Below are 14,703 nucleotides of genomic sequence, written 5' to 3' on the forward strand. Positions count from 1 at the left end.
TATATATATTTGCTCGTTTGGGGAGACCCTCAGGCTTTCGAAAGCGGCGTCACGTGGCGGAGACCCCGGGAGGGTGCGAAGGGAGGGAGGGGAAGCTGCACTGGTTGAATTTCTGCCTGTCCTGTCCTGCTTACCCAAACCGTTTTGCTGGGAAGAAAAGGCGCCTCGCGGAGCGGTCCTGTCCTACGTTTGCACTTGTTTCAGTGGGATTTAATAGGACTGCTGTCTCAGCCTGCCGGGCCGTGCTCTTTGCTTAAGAGTAGCCTCACTGGCAGGCTCATATACAGTACGTGAGATTTCCCCCGGGCAAAGGCTTTGGAAGACTGAGATCGGACTTTCACATTTCTTTGCTCCAAAGAGCTCTTTCTGTCAATATACTTAGTTACAGGTAGGTAGCCGTGTTGGTCTGCTGTAGTCGAAACAAAAAAGAAAGAAAGAAAGAAATCCTTCCAGTAGCACCTTAGAGATCAACTAAGTTTGTTATTAGTATGAGCTTTCGTGTTCATGCTTGGTATCTGAAGAAGTGTGCATGCACACAAAAGCTCATACCAGTAACAAACTTAGTTGGTCTCTAAGGTGCTACTGGAAGGAATTTTTTTATTTAGTCTATATATTTGATATTGTCAATAATAGTGCCATTGGCGGGGGTGTGGAGATTGTCCGCATCCTTATGGGCATTGCTAGTGCCTTAAAAATCAATACAAAATGAGAGCTTTGTGGCTCCTTAACGGCTAGCCAACTTATTGCACATTTTGGGGATTATAGTTTATTTCATCAGATGCATGAAGTGTTACCCTGAGTTGACAGGTGTATGGGGTCAAAAGCAAAAAGTACAGTATGACAATTCTATGTAGTTGGAAATAAGAAAAAATCACAACAGCGATAATTGGTGATAACAGAATCATCCCAGTTTTGTCTTGTTAATTTAACTCAGTGGCTCCCAAACTTTTTAAGGCTGCTGCCCCTTTGGTTCCATAAACTCATCCCCAGGGCATCCTACCCTATAAAAAGCAATATTCAGAGTAGTGGTTTGCACAACCCACTTAGGAAGATAATAACATAATAAAATTCAGAACAGTAACAATTAATTCCCATATGGGAATCAAACCAGCAACCTTGGCACTACGAGCATCATGCTCTAACCAACAGAGCTATCCAGCTTCTGTTCCTGGTTTATTCTATTCTTATTCTTACATGAAATGTTGTGTTGCAATAAATCTTCATGGTTCCAAAAGACTCACTTGTGCTCATGGCTCTGCACTGGCTCTGTGCTCGTGCCAGTAAGAGTGAGGCCGAGAGGAAAAGCTATAGTTCAATGGCAAAGCACATGTTTGCATTCAGATCCCAGGCTCAGTCCCTGACATCTCCAGGTATAACAGGGAAGGCCAGTGTGTGAAATCCAGTCAGACAACCTGTTTATCAATTTCTTCGCACATAAAAATACTTGCTAACTGCATTACACAAGACGGCACCAGGACAATAAACTTACTATAAAAACAACTTTGCATATATACTGGTATACACACAAATAGACAGCATTGGCTTTTTAAATGAGCATTCATTAGGATTTGGTTTGTGAAGCATGGACCACTTATAAACACCATCTCCAACCCTCAAAAGATTCCATCAACGGTGTCTCCGAAAAATTATACACATTCGGGAAAATAGGCAAACTAATGGCAGTGTACTGGAAGAAGCAAAGATCACCAGTGTTAAAGCAATGATTCTTCAACATCAATTTCGTTGGACTGGTTATGTTGTTTGGATGCCCTGATTATCGTCTTCCAAAGCATCTACTCTATTCCGAACTTTAAAATGGAAAGCGCAATGCTGGTGGTCAACAAAAGAGGTTTAAAGACTCTCTCAAGGCAAATATAAAAAAATGTAGTATAAACACCGACAATTGGGAAATGCTGGCCTGCAAGTGCTTCAATTGGAGAACAGCCTTTACCAAAGGTGTCATAAAATTTAAGATGCTTGAACTCAGGATGAAAGGGAGAAATGGGCTAAGAGGAAAGCATGTTTGGCAAACTCTCACCGTGATCAACTCCCATCCGGAAACCTATGTCCCCACTGTGAAAGGATGTGTGGATCCAGAATTGGCCACCACAGTCACTTATGGACTCACTGTTAAGACCAGGTTCATAGAAGACAATCTTACTCGGCTATGAGTGATCACCAAAGAAGAAGAAGACATACTGATTAGTTTGTAGAGTGGTTAGAAGATGTTGGCTATTTAATGATTTTGTGAGGTGGTTTTCTTCTGTTATCTTCATTGCATAAAGTCCTATCTTTGAAGAGGGTTTGTTGTGAATGACCCCCACCCCATCAACCATAATTGTGCAACCTAAATTCCAATCCATGCTTCAGAGAAAGAGAGCAGCTCAAATCTGTGCTTTGTAATAGCTTTATCTTGCAATGTAAGTACTTGTAGCAGGTCTCTGAAAGGACCAATACAACCACTTTTACAAACACAGTAAGTAAACTTAATTCCTTACAATGCAAGATTAACCCGCACACACAAACACAAAACCCCCATATTGTGTCTCTGGAAAAGGGAAGAGAAGAAAAAAAGATTGACACTCTGGACTTTTCATTAAGAACTCATAACTCAGACATGGAGCTGAGCACATAGTGGTATTTATTTATCTGTCTGTAAGAGGTTTTTATCTACCACATTTCAGGGGAGATTACAAAGTGGTTAACATAATAAGATTAAAATAATGAGTATTCATAAAAATTATGCAATAAAACAAACAAAATAAAACCAGAAAAGCAAATGGGAGGAAACCCCTTATTGAAATGCTGGGTTTTTGTCATGCTTGGTTCTCACACTAGGTTCCCTCTTTTCCCTGTAGAGACAGTTGGGGGAGAAAAGGGCCACCGCAGCTGGAACACACTGGTGTTTCTGCTGCTGCTTCCATCTTCTCAGGCTCAGAACAATATGGGACTTCAGAAGCCTCCTGCAGTGGCAGTTGCAGGAGGAAAGGAACATCTCGGCTGGAGCACTGGGAGCTAAATGGTAGAAGCTCAACAAGCTGTTATAGTATATGTTTAACTGATTCATGCCCCTGGGGTGAGCAATAAATGTGATTGGCTGTTTGTAGTCCACTCAGCCCAGACGTTCCCATGGGAGGGCACAGAACTCATCATGCCATCTGATGTCACATTCTGTTAATTATTGTGATCTTTTTCACCACCAGCGTTTTCAATCGCTGAAGTGCAAAATGTGGAAGTAAAATTCCAGAGTTGTTTACCTACCAACATTTCAAAACTGCAGGGGCATATTAGTCCCACCAAACAAAAAATTCCTCACTTCCTGTCTTACTCAGCACGCCTTTTATGACCGACATGTTGAAATTCCCCTTCTTGACTCATGCTGAACAATCAGGTGTTTTAACTTGGATTACTGTGTCCATTAAGCATAAAAATATCAAGATGTTTCCTACTGTCACAGTGCTGAACAGTAGATTTGGCTTATTTTCTGCTCTATGTTTTGTCTTGCTCTGGTTGCCAGGCATTGTGGGGTGCAAAGCGGTTCATCCTGTTTCCCTCTCTGCACCACTTCGTTAGTATTATTTTTGGCAGCTTCCTCTGCTAAGTAGTTTTAACTATGGAGCCAGAAATATAGAATAGAATAAAAGCAAGAGAGACCCCATGTGACTTAACTTTCAAGGACTATGCTTTGATAGTTTATGGCATTGCAGTTAATATGTTGTGAGTTGCGCTGTTGCAACTGTGATATAAAATTGAAAATTAATAAAAACATTTTCAAAGAGACGGAGAGAGAGAGCGCCAATGTGGTGTAGGGTATCGGATTAGGAGCTGGGATTAGGAGCTGGCAGAGTTCAAATCCCCGCTCAGGCACAATCTCGCAGCCTAACCTACCTCACAGGGTTGTTGTGGATTTTAAATGAGGAGGGGCAGGACCATGTATGCCCATTTGAGCTCCTTAGAGGAATGCAAATGTAATACGAATAACTGAAAATAATTATTATAATGTCGAGAGGGATAACTGGAAGTTATTTGGTCCAACTTCCTGCTCACTGCACAATCTGCTGGATGTTCTACAGAACCCCTGACAGATGGTCAGCCAGGCTCTGCTTAAATGCCATCAGAAAAGATAGGCATCTTTATGCCTTCAGTATGCCAGTATAAAATAATTTACAATAGTACTCGATGTCTCATCACTGAACAAAATGTGCAGAACCAAGCTGCAGAAGTGTTGAAAACATAATTCAAAAAAATGACTCAAAATTGCTTAAGGCTCAGTTCCTCGTGAGGTGTCCTGGGGGCCATAGGAGTTTGTGGCCTCCCTCTCTTTGTAGAGCACCTGTTGAGGTCTCCTTTTTGCAGATGCTGAAATATACCCTCTGCCATCAAAGCTTTGGTGTTGAGAACCAAAAGAAAGTGCCCTGGGGACTCATTCTCTCAACACACACTGGAACTGGAGCGTGGAGGGGGGAGGCGGGATTACAATAATAAATAAGTAAGCAAGCCAAAGGAAGAGAGGGGAAACACACAGCTTCCACTGAGATTTTGGGGTTTGGTGGCTCCTCCACCACAACCACCCCTTTTGGTGCTCTCACCCTGTGAGGTTGCTTTTTTACTAAATATGATCTTGACCCAAGACCAGCCTGAGACCTTTTGGTTCCTGAAGCAGGTTTGCCACCAATGCTCCCGCCCCGAGCATGCTGCCTGAGGCAGGTCACTCCAGGTTACCTCTCCAGTGTGCCTGCTATGCTAGAGCAGCAAGCTAGCTTAAGGGCTATAGGGCAGACCACATGGTAAACTTTCTGGTCACTTTCCACCCCTCAAATTTGCTGTCTGAGGCAGCTGTCTCACTGTGCCTCTTGGTAGGGCAGGCCCTGTCTTGACCTAAAATGATGATGATGATGATAATTCAGATTATTATTGACTACAGTAGCTCTGAAGGATTAAGTAAAAATCACTTTCCCTTTATTGTTAAAATGTTTATTGCCTGTATTATTAGGTAGTTTGTTCCAATAAAAAAACCTCTTGACAATGGAAGTAGATCTCGCCATCTCAGTCGCTGTATTTACATTTAAAATTTCTAAATTCAGGAAACAGAAATTAGTTACCCATAGGGATATCTTTTGGCACAGCAAACAGGGATGATAAACAGAGTGTTGTTTTAACCTTTTCAAAATGCTTTCAAAGCTTGCTGTTGTGAGATGCTGATGAGGAAGTCTTTGAAGATAAAAATAGCTGAATGAAAGACAAGCCTTTAACAGCTTCTCCTCCTCCCCTCCCCCAAGCTAAATTTAGTTTTATTCAGTCTTTACAAGGCAACTCATTTCTTGTGGGCACATAGCAACATCAGTAACACCGTGGCACAGTAAACGTTGTAAGAGTGCTTCATTTTTAAAGTAGAGTTCAAAAATCTGTCTGGGATTCAGTAGTGTCAACATAATACATTAAATTCTATGCAATACTATGGAAATACACAATTGTCTTCTAAGATAAGAAATTGTTTTACTTCTTTTTGGGCATTATTGAAATACAACCAACTTTCCCCCCTTAACATCCCAAGAGAATTTCCTTATCGTAAAAAGTCTTAACTTTTGGGACAGCGGGTTTGTTGCACATGACATCCCAATCAACTAAAATTGTACACCCTGAATTTGCTGGAATACAACTGAATCCCATGCAAAGAGAGTGACAGTCTAGACTCTAGATGCACCCAACTGATTATTTATTTACTTATTATTAAATTTGTATACCGCCCTATTCTCACAGATCTCAGGGAGGTTCACAACAAACTTGCATGCAAGTGCATTTAATGCAACAATCTAGCATGCAAGCGCATTTAATGCAGCTGACAGTCAGGATCGCAATGGCTGCACCATCTTAAAGAAGAACTACACTTTTCATGGTTCATGCACAGAAATACGAGATATCCTTGCCAAAGAGGGAAACATCTGGATTTCTACAACAAATAAGGGGAGGGGGGGAAGAGAAACTGTGTTTAGATGTCTTAATCTTCTTGGGCTGTTTGATTTCCTCTCCCCATTAAAAATTAAGAAAGATGGAGAGCAAATGCAGCAGCGAGAAAAGCAGCTCACATTTAACAGCTGCTGTTGCCCCAGGTGATCTAAGGAAGAAGTCACTGTTGACTGCCCTCTGCATGGAGAGAATTACCCTGCCAGCTGGCGAGGAAACGAGAAAAGAGGCATGCTGGGACCAAGCCCATAGGTAGGAAACCAGCAGGCAGGAAGGAGGAATGCTGGTCCTCCAAAAATATATACATTATTTTAAATGGTAAAATCTTTCGAGTATGTTTTTTTATCTAAGAAGAGGAATTCATGTGGGGTTTTTTTCCCACTGAAGCAACTATAACAGTTTACTGCATTCCCCTTGGAGCAGAAAACTCAGATGCGGGTGGATTAGAACCCTGGTACAGTGGTACCTCAGGTTAAGTAATTAATTCGTTCCGGAGGTCCGTTCTTAACCTGAAACTGTTCTTAACCTGAAGCACCACTTTAGCTAATGGGGCCTCCTGCTGCCGCCGCGCCGCCGGAGCACGATTTCTGTTCTCATCCTGAAGCAAAGTTCTTAACCCGAGGTACTATTTCTGGGTTAGCGGAGTCTGTAACCTGAAGCATATGTAACCTGAAACGTATGTAACCCAAGGTACCACTGTATTTCCACTTCAACTCCAGCCCTATATCTACTAGATCACGCGTTCAAAAACACAATTTTGCATTCATCTAAGACAAATGAATGTAGCTACAGGGGGGCTAGCCAGGTTTTTTGACCCAGGTGAAACTTCCAGATGGTTGCCATTGAGGATCCCAGCCTATGTGTGAATAAATGTGCATGGTGGGTTGCCAAACTGGGTATTTGACCTGGGTGAAGCCAAGTTTATAAAACACAGAGCAGTGTCATTTTATGTCCATATCCTGGCTGCCCCCCTATGAGTTACATCATCATCAACCTTTTATTCGACTGTCAGTCAGGAAAAAGTACATTTGTCAATACACAGTTAAAAACTCCAGGAAGATTTTAGAACTTAGCCAACACTAAAATGGGCTAAACAGATAGCCCCATATCAATACAGTCAATTATAGTCTTGCGACACTTAAAAGCTAAAAAAAGAAATTTGGCCACCAAGGAAGGTATAGCTCTAGTGACATTATTCAGCAAGTGTAAAACCTGGTTTTCTCCGGGTAGGAAGCTAGATTGACATAGGAGTGGGCCTATAAAATTTTGTCTAAGCTCTGCATAAGAAGGGCAAGTCAAGAGAATGTGTTCGGTGGACTCAACCACACCCATGGCACAATGACAGGTTCTCTGGGCGTATGGTACTCCCCTGTACCTTCCCCACAATATCGCAGAGTCAAGGACATTTAATCTAGCCGCTGTAAGAAGTCTACGGTATTCCACATAGTGAATTTCTGCAAGGTAGGGGGCTGGTATGGTCCGATAAATCTGGTCCCCTAGGAACATCCCTGGTTTTACCTGGGCTATGTCCACTTGTCTGGCAATGTCACTCAGTCTCCAGGAGATCACAGCTCTAGCTTGATTGTACGTCATAGACTCAAAGTAAAGGTAAGACAATCCGCAGTATTGAACCTCGTTAGTGACCTTCCTTTCCCACGATGATTGGAAATCGTCCCCTTATGAGTTACAAGTTTGTGGAGGACAAAGGAAACACTTGCTTTCTATTACCACAAATGTGGTGTTTGCTCCCAGTTGTCAAGACTCATTCCTTAAATAAACCTTGCCTTGCTGATGTGAACTGATTTCCTGCATCCACCCTGGTTCCAAGCTGCTTCCTAGCCTGATTGGCCCAGCAAAAGAAAACAGCCCCTGAGAAAACATAGAAGAAAAATGATTCTGTCATGACGATCTGTAATTGTTTTGAAACCTCTGTATTAAAATTGTTTCCCCCCCCCCCGAGGCAATCCTATACTCCAGTTATGCTCTCTTGGGGTCCACAGAATTTGGCACAAGCCCCACTATCTTGGCAGAACACAGGGGAAAACTGACGTTGGAACACCTCAGGTGTGTCAGAGAACATCCAAAAAGGTTTAGGATTTTTGAGCAGCCCAGGGGAGCAGCAGACTCTGAACATATCCTATATTCCTCCAAACCATGGCCTAAGCCAGGCATAGGCAAACTCTGGCCCTCCAGATTTTTGGGACTATAGTTCCCATCATCCCTGACCGCTGGTCCTGTTAGCTAGGGATGATGGGAATTGTAGTCCCAAATATATGGAGGGCCGGAGTTTGCCTATGCCTGGCCTAAGCAATGGTGCAACTTTGCACCAGCCCCAGACCTAGTGCAATAATGTTCCCGTGCATTGACATAAATGAAAAGGGGGGAAGTAGACAGTGCTGCTACTAACAGGGTGGCCCAGTGGTTGGAATGTTGGAACAGAACCTGGGGGAACCAGCGTTCAAGTGGGTGACATTGCGCAGTCAAAACTGCAGCCCAAGCTAGCTCATGGGCTTGTGATACACTCTCCAACTTAAGCTCCTTGCAGGAAAGGTGGGATATAAATGCAATAATAAATAGAATAAAAGAAAGCAGCATAGGAAATGCTCAGCACGCAATCACACTCTTGTTGTTGTTTAGTCGTTTAGTCGTCTCTGACTCTTTGTGACCCCATGGACCAGAGCACGCCAGGCACTCCTGTCTTCCACTGCCTCCCACAGTTTGGTCAAACTCATGCTGATAGCTTCGAGAACACTGTCCAACCATCTCGTCCTCTGTCGTCCCCTTCTCCTTGTGCCCTCCATCTTTCCCAACATCAGGGTCTTTTCCAGGGAGTCTTCTCTTCTCTTCTCATGAGGTGGCCAAAGTATTGGAGCTTCAGGATCTGTCCTTCCAGTGAGCACTCAGGACTGATTTCCTTCAGAATGGATAGGTTTGATCTTCTTGCAGTCAATGGGACTCTCAAGAGTCTCCTCCAGCACCATAATTCAAATGCATCAATTCTTCAGCGATCAGCCTTCTTTATGTCCAGCTCTCACTTCCGTACATCACTACTGGGAAAACCATAGCTTTAACTATACTGGCCTTTGTTGGCAAGGTGATGTCTCTGTTTTTTAAGATGCTGTCTAGGTTTGTCATTGCTTTAATCGCACCCTACCATCCAGGATATTAAACCAGGGAGACCACAACTTGGATGGAAGGATGTGGTGCATGGGATTATATCTCTTGGGCCTCAGGTTGCATACAGTTAGAGCATACAAGGGGATACTCTGGTGAAGGGAAAGGGGCAGGGACCATACCACTGAATAACATTTAAAAACAACCCCTGGACCTGCAAGGTTTTGGGTCTCCTTTCCAACTCTTACGAGTAGGATGGTTGAATTTTGAAAAGAGATTCATATAAAAGCTCCCTTTGAAATTGTTGCGTCGAGATGTTAAGAACCCAGAAGTGTCACTGAACAAAAATAACCTGGTGCTCTGTTAGGTGTTCATTTGCACATGTGGTTTTCCTTTCCCTCAAACTTTCCCTATTTCTCCAATCTCTTGAAAAACTTCTAAGTGAGTGGGTGTCTGCCTACTCCTGTGGAGTGACTAATAGGTTAAAAAGTCCTCTTTTGTTTCCTTGATGAAGAAAACAAATTGAACCTAATGGAATCAAGAAACAAGGTATGTGGTTGGAGATTCAGGTGGGAAGCAGGTTGACTATTGTTTTAGAAGGTTGCAGTGGTAGCAGAAGACTGCCAATAAACAAGCCAACGTTAGTCATTTTTCCTGACTGGAAGAAATTCAAATTGCTTCTGTCAGGTTGTCTGTATTTGCAGCTGTCCCTATATAGAAGGGATTATCTCCAGAATCTGGTCTGTTGGCTGAAAATATTTGATGTGCCGTGTGTGTGTGTGTGTGTGTGCGCACACATATATTTCAGCCTTGTTTTCCAGGTCTCTAGGTGTTTAAAGATCTGACTGGAATAGGGAATGTACTCAGGCTCGGGTTGTACATATGTGTAAGTAAACCATATATCATTAAGTCTCCATGGTCCCTCATTCCCAAAAGGAAACACAAACCCTGGATAAGCACCTAAAAACCCTGGAATATCTTACTGCTGAGAGATTAGGATGGCATGTAACAATACTTTCTGAAACCACAGAACTACATTAGGGGTGTACAACAAGTGGGTCATTTAATTTTACTTAAACTTTTGCCTAAAGTTTTAACTCAATAATTTCCTATGAAGGATTGCTGTGCCATGCATTAAAATTCACAACGTCCCACTGTATTTTTAATTTTTTTTACAATGACTCATACACTTAACGTTTCAACAACACTCTGGTTGCTAGGGTACGTGTAATCAGTGTGACATCTAAAAGTTCCTGTTAAAAAGAGTTTTAGGTTTTGGAATATAAGGAACAAAGCTTCACATTTATTACCTTCATAAATACCCCCTCTTAGTATTTAATTATGTAAATCAGCTTGACATTTTAAAAGTCTTCAAAGAAAATTGATCTTTAGAGTTCACAGTCTCCATCTGATAACTATATGATATATTCTTTCCATTTTTGTGAATGATCTCCTGCCATCTTTCACTTGCAATATGGAAGTTCCCTTGCTGATTTCTTGGGACTTTCTCTCTCTTCTTCTGTTTAACTTCACCACAGGGCAAAAAAACACACACACAATAATCATGTTTCTTGCCTGCAAAAAAGACTTTTCAAGGAGTACAGGCAGCTGGGACAAAATGCAGCCCAGGTACAACACTCCTCGGTTCCAGTGATTTCAAAAGGAGGGTGCTAAACTCCACTATTAAATTAATAGGATTCTAACATTGGCTGGATTGTACCTTTGACATTCTGAGTAGTGTTTCATAGTCCAAAGGAAAGTGCAGATTATTACTTTTTAAGCCCTAAATCAATGGTCCTCAACATTTTTCATTCTGGGGGCATGTACACCCCCTCCCCACTCGGAAACATAAAATAAAACACAGACCAAAAAAGTAGGCAACACTTCCCAAATAAATAAAAGAAAAAAATGGTAGAAACCAACAGATTCCCCCCCCCCAAAGCCTGCAGAGCACCCCCACTTGGAACCCAGAAGCATTCTAAGGGAAAGTCAGGTAAGAGGGTGGGGTGGTTGCATCCCTGCATTTTGTTTCCAGCTAGTCCAGATCCAATTATGGTAACAAAACAAAAAAATAAAAATACTAGGGGCAGGGGATCTGGGTGGTCACAAAGCAGGGAGGTGTCTCCATGACACACAGTGCCCTCAGTGTCACAATGGGGACCCCAATCTCTAAAACATTAAGACCAGAATGCTTGCCTTCCACTTGAGCCTTTCCACTGTAACATGTATTTGTTGGAGGATGTGGCGTTTGCCCATTCATTTAGAAAATGTCTGTACAGGGGAGAGAGAAAGGGTTAAAATGTAGACCAATAGGAAAGCCGGAGGTGGAGCCTACCTGTTTATAAAAGGGCTTAGCCCGAGCTTTGAGTTAGTTGGTGGTGGTTAGTTGGTTGGTTGTTTGGTTGGGAAAGGCAGTTGGAAATAGAGAGACAGTTAGTGCAGTGGATTCTTGTGTGAGGGGAGGTAGAAGAGATAGAGACAGGATAAAATAAGGCTAAGAAGGTAAAGAATAACAACATTTGGAATGCAATTAAAGTTTGCTTGTGTTTGAAATAATCTTTGTTAACTTGAGAACCTGACTGGGACTAAGTGATTTACCGGGGACTGTGGGTTAAACCACAGAGCCTAGGACTTGCCGATCAGAAGGTTAGCGGTTCGAATCCCCACGGTTCGAATCCCCGGGTGAGCTCCCATTGCTTGGTCCCTGCTCCTGCCAACCTAGCAGTTTGAAAGCATGTCAAAGTGCAAGTAGATAAATAGGTACCGCTCTGGCGGGAAGGTAAACAGCATTTCCATGCGCTGCTCTGGTTCGCCAGAAGCAGCTTAGTCATGCTGGCCACATGACCTGGAAGCTGTACGCCGGCTCCCTCAGCCAATAAAGCGAGATGAGCACCGCAACCCCAGAGTCGGCCACGACTGGACCTAATGGTCAGGGGTCCCTTTACCTTTACCTGGTTGGTGGCAGCGAATTAGTAGTGTACGGGTCAATAGTCCGTGAAACGACCGGGGGCTCCGTACAAACGCCACAGAGGGTCCATACATCATTTCACCAGTCACCACCATCAAAAGAGGGCTTTCTCCAGGGTTCATTCAGTACTTTATCCCTTGGTGGGCACCATGTTCTCTGGAATTTGTCTGCAGAATGGTGAGAGCCCTGGAGACCAAGTTCTATGAGGAAAGATCAGAGGAACGAAGTATATTTTAGCCAGGAGAAGAGGTTATTAAGAGAGAATATGATACTGTCATTTTCAAAGGGATGCCACATAGAGATGATGAAGCACATTTGTTTTCAATGATTCTAGAGAGCAGGGCCCAAACCAATGGAGTCAAAATACAAGAAAGGGAGCTTCAGCTAAACATTAGGAAGAATTCCTGATAGTATGAACTGTCAAGAAGGTAGTGGGCTCTTTTTCACCAGAGGTTTTTGAGTAGAGGCTGGATGGCCACAGATCAGCATCTGCAACAGATGGGTCTAGATGTCCTTTGAGGTCTCTCCCAAATTTTATGATCCTGGGAAATCTGCTTTGCCCACTTCCGGTGAGCTTTTCATTGCCATTAAAAAAAACCCCTCATGTCGTTTCAAAAAGCTTATGGACTTAGCTGAGTTTTGTATTGGCTACGATCCCCTAACTTCGTGTTTGCTGCTGATGCTATTTATTGCTTTCATACATTAATTAATGTTGGCTGTAAGCCACTTTGGGCATTGCAATGCAACAGAAAGTGTATCTATAACTGTTTTTAATAAATAACATAATAAATAAATGTTAAAATAAAAAATTCCTTCCAGTAGCACCTTAAAGACCAACTAAGTTAGTTCTTGGTATGAGCTTTCGTGTGCATGCACACTTCTTCAGATACCTTCTTCAGTATCTGAAGAAGTGTGCATGCACACGAAAGCTCATACCAAGAACTAACTTAGTTGGTCTTTAAGGTGCTACTGGAAGGAATTTTTTATTTTGACTATGGCAGACCAACACGGCTACCTATCTACTAAATAAATGTTGTTTTCTTGAGGAAATGCATGCGGAGTTGCACAGTATTGAATGTACTTCGGGAAATTGCATCCCTTAATTAAAATAATATGTGTTACAAAGTCTGTCCTACCCAAGCATTTTAAAGTAGTTATTATTTAAAGTATTAGATTTTAATGGTTTGTCATTGATTGGTTGGCTATGAGTTTTGACATATACATAGAAAAAATGGGCAGCTTCAGAGAGAATTTCAAAGAGAAATTACAGGGCATTTCTCAGGTCTCTAATGTAAGATCAGCAAGAAAGTCAGAACTGATTTAATCAGTATAAAGACAAAAGGGGTTTGATGCACTGGAACCATTTCAAAATTACTAAGACAAAAAATGCCAGCTCCCTAAGAGTGCTATAGAGATCTGTGCTTTTAATAGACAAGTAAAATCAGGAGGCTATACAATACCATCTAAGCGTCACATCCAGAGCCACTCTTGGCTTTCTCACTCATTCTTCATCCACATAAATATAGGAGTAACTTGAGATGTGTCCAGCAGAAGAAGGACTTGCATTTAGCTGAGCAAACACAATTGAACTGTCTAATTAGATTATATTGCTATTAAAGTAATATCTCTGAAGCAAGACATTACAGTGGTACCTCAGGTTACAGACACTTCAGGTTACATACGCTTCAGGTTACAGACTCCGCTAACCCAGAAATAGTACCTCAGGTTAAGAACTTTGCTTCAGGAGAAGAACAGAAATCGTGCTCCAGCGGTGCGGCGGCAGCAGGAGGCCCCATTAGCTAAAGTGGTGCTTCAGGTTAAGAACAGTTTCAGGTTAAGAATGGACCTCTGGAACAAATTAAGTACTTAACCCAAGGTACCACTGTACTCATTGTATTAAAATCATTATTTGCAGGTGTACCCCATTTTAACTCCAGGCAAGTAGATGGGAGCAAATGCATATCACAACAAATGATTTTGGAATAATGGCAGCTGCATGCATATTCACAGGGAAACAGGCTGTGGAAAAGGCTACTGTCCACAGATACGTAAGTTGTTTCAGGTTGCCTTGGGCAAGTTAAAGCGACTAACAAATTTAATTAATTAGTTAATTAATAATATGCTTCAGAAGAATAGTTGTGTTTTTGTTTTGTTTTTTGTTTTGGGTGGTTCTTGCAAAAAATCTTATGGCATCTTTTAAAAGCTAACTAGTATAATTGCAGAATGACATTTCAAAGGCACGTGACCACTTTGAGGCCCAAAATGCTGAAATGTGAAGAATAACAGGGCTGTTCATTTAATAACTTGTATCATAGTTCCTTCGGTGCCCTCAAAAGAGACACCCATGCTGATGTTTTCAGTATGCAGATTATTTACATTTAACTGATTAATTGACCAAATGGCACCAACTCCTACATGTCTACTCAGAAATCAGTCCTGTTGCATTCAGTAGCAGGTTTCCTTCCAGGTAAGTGTGTACAGTATAGGAGTACAGCCTAAAAAGTATCATTGTTTGATGGAGGAATATAGCTTTTGTACCATATCTTTGTACCATGGTTTTTGTTTCCTCCTCTCACATTGTAATAATGTGAGTTGTAATTAGTATGTGAAAATTAATTTTTAAAAGATGCATATGAAAAAAACCATTAACTATTCAC

General features: G+C 42.0%; 1 long non-coding RNA gene across 1 annotated transcript; it reads right to left on the reverse strand.

Annotated features, from left to right (window-relative positions):
- Positions 1–5,699: 5,699 nt before the first annotated feature.
- Positions 5,700–11,860, reverse strand: LOC310710530. The gene is made up of 3 exons (XR_014528115.1): positions 11,414–11,860; positions 7,749–7,833; positions 5,700–5,950 (listed from the first exon to the last, which is right to left on the reverse strand). It is a non-coding gene; the product is annotated as an uncharacterized lncRNA (long non-coding RNA).
- Between the last annotated feature and the right edge of the window lie 2,843 nt (positions 11,861–14,703).

Source organism: Podarcis liolepis (genome assembly GCF_965112155.1).
Source record: "Podarcis liolepis genome assembly, chromosome: 1".
In the NCBI taxonomy this organism is placed as follows: domain Eukaryota; kingdom Metazoa; phylum Chordata; class Lepidosauria; order Squamata; family Lacertidae; genus Podarcis; species Podarcis liolepis.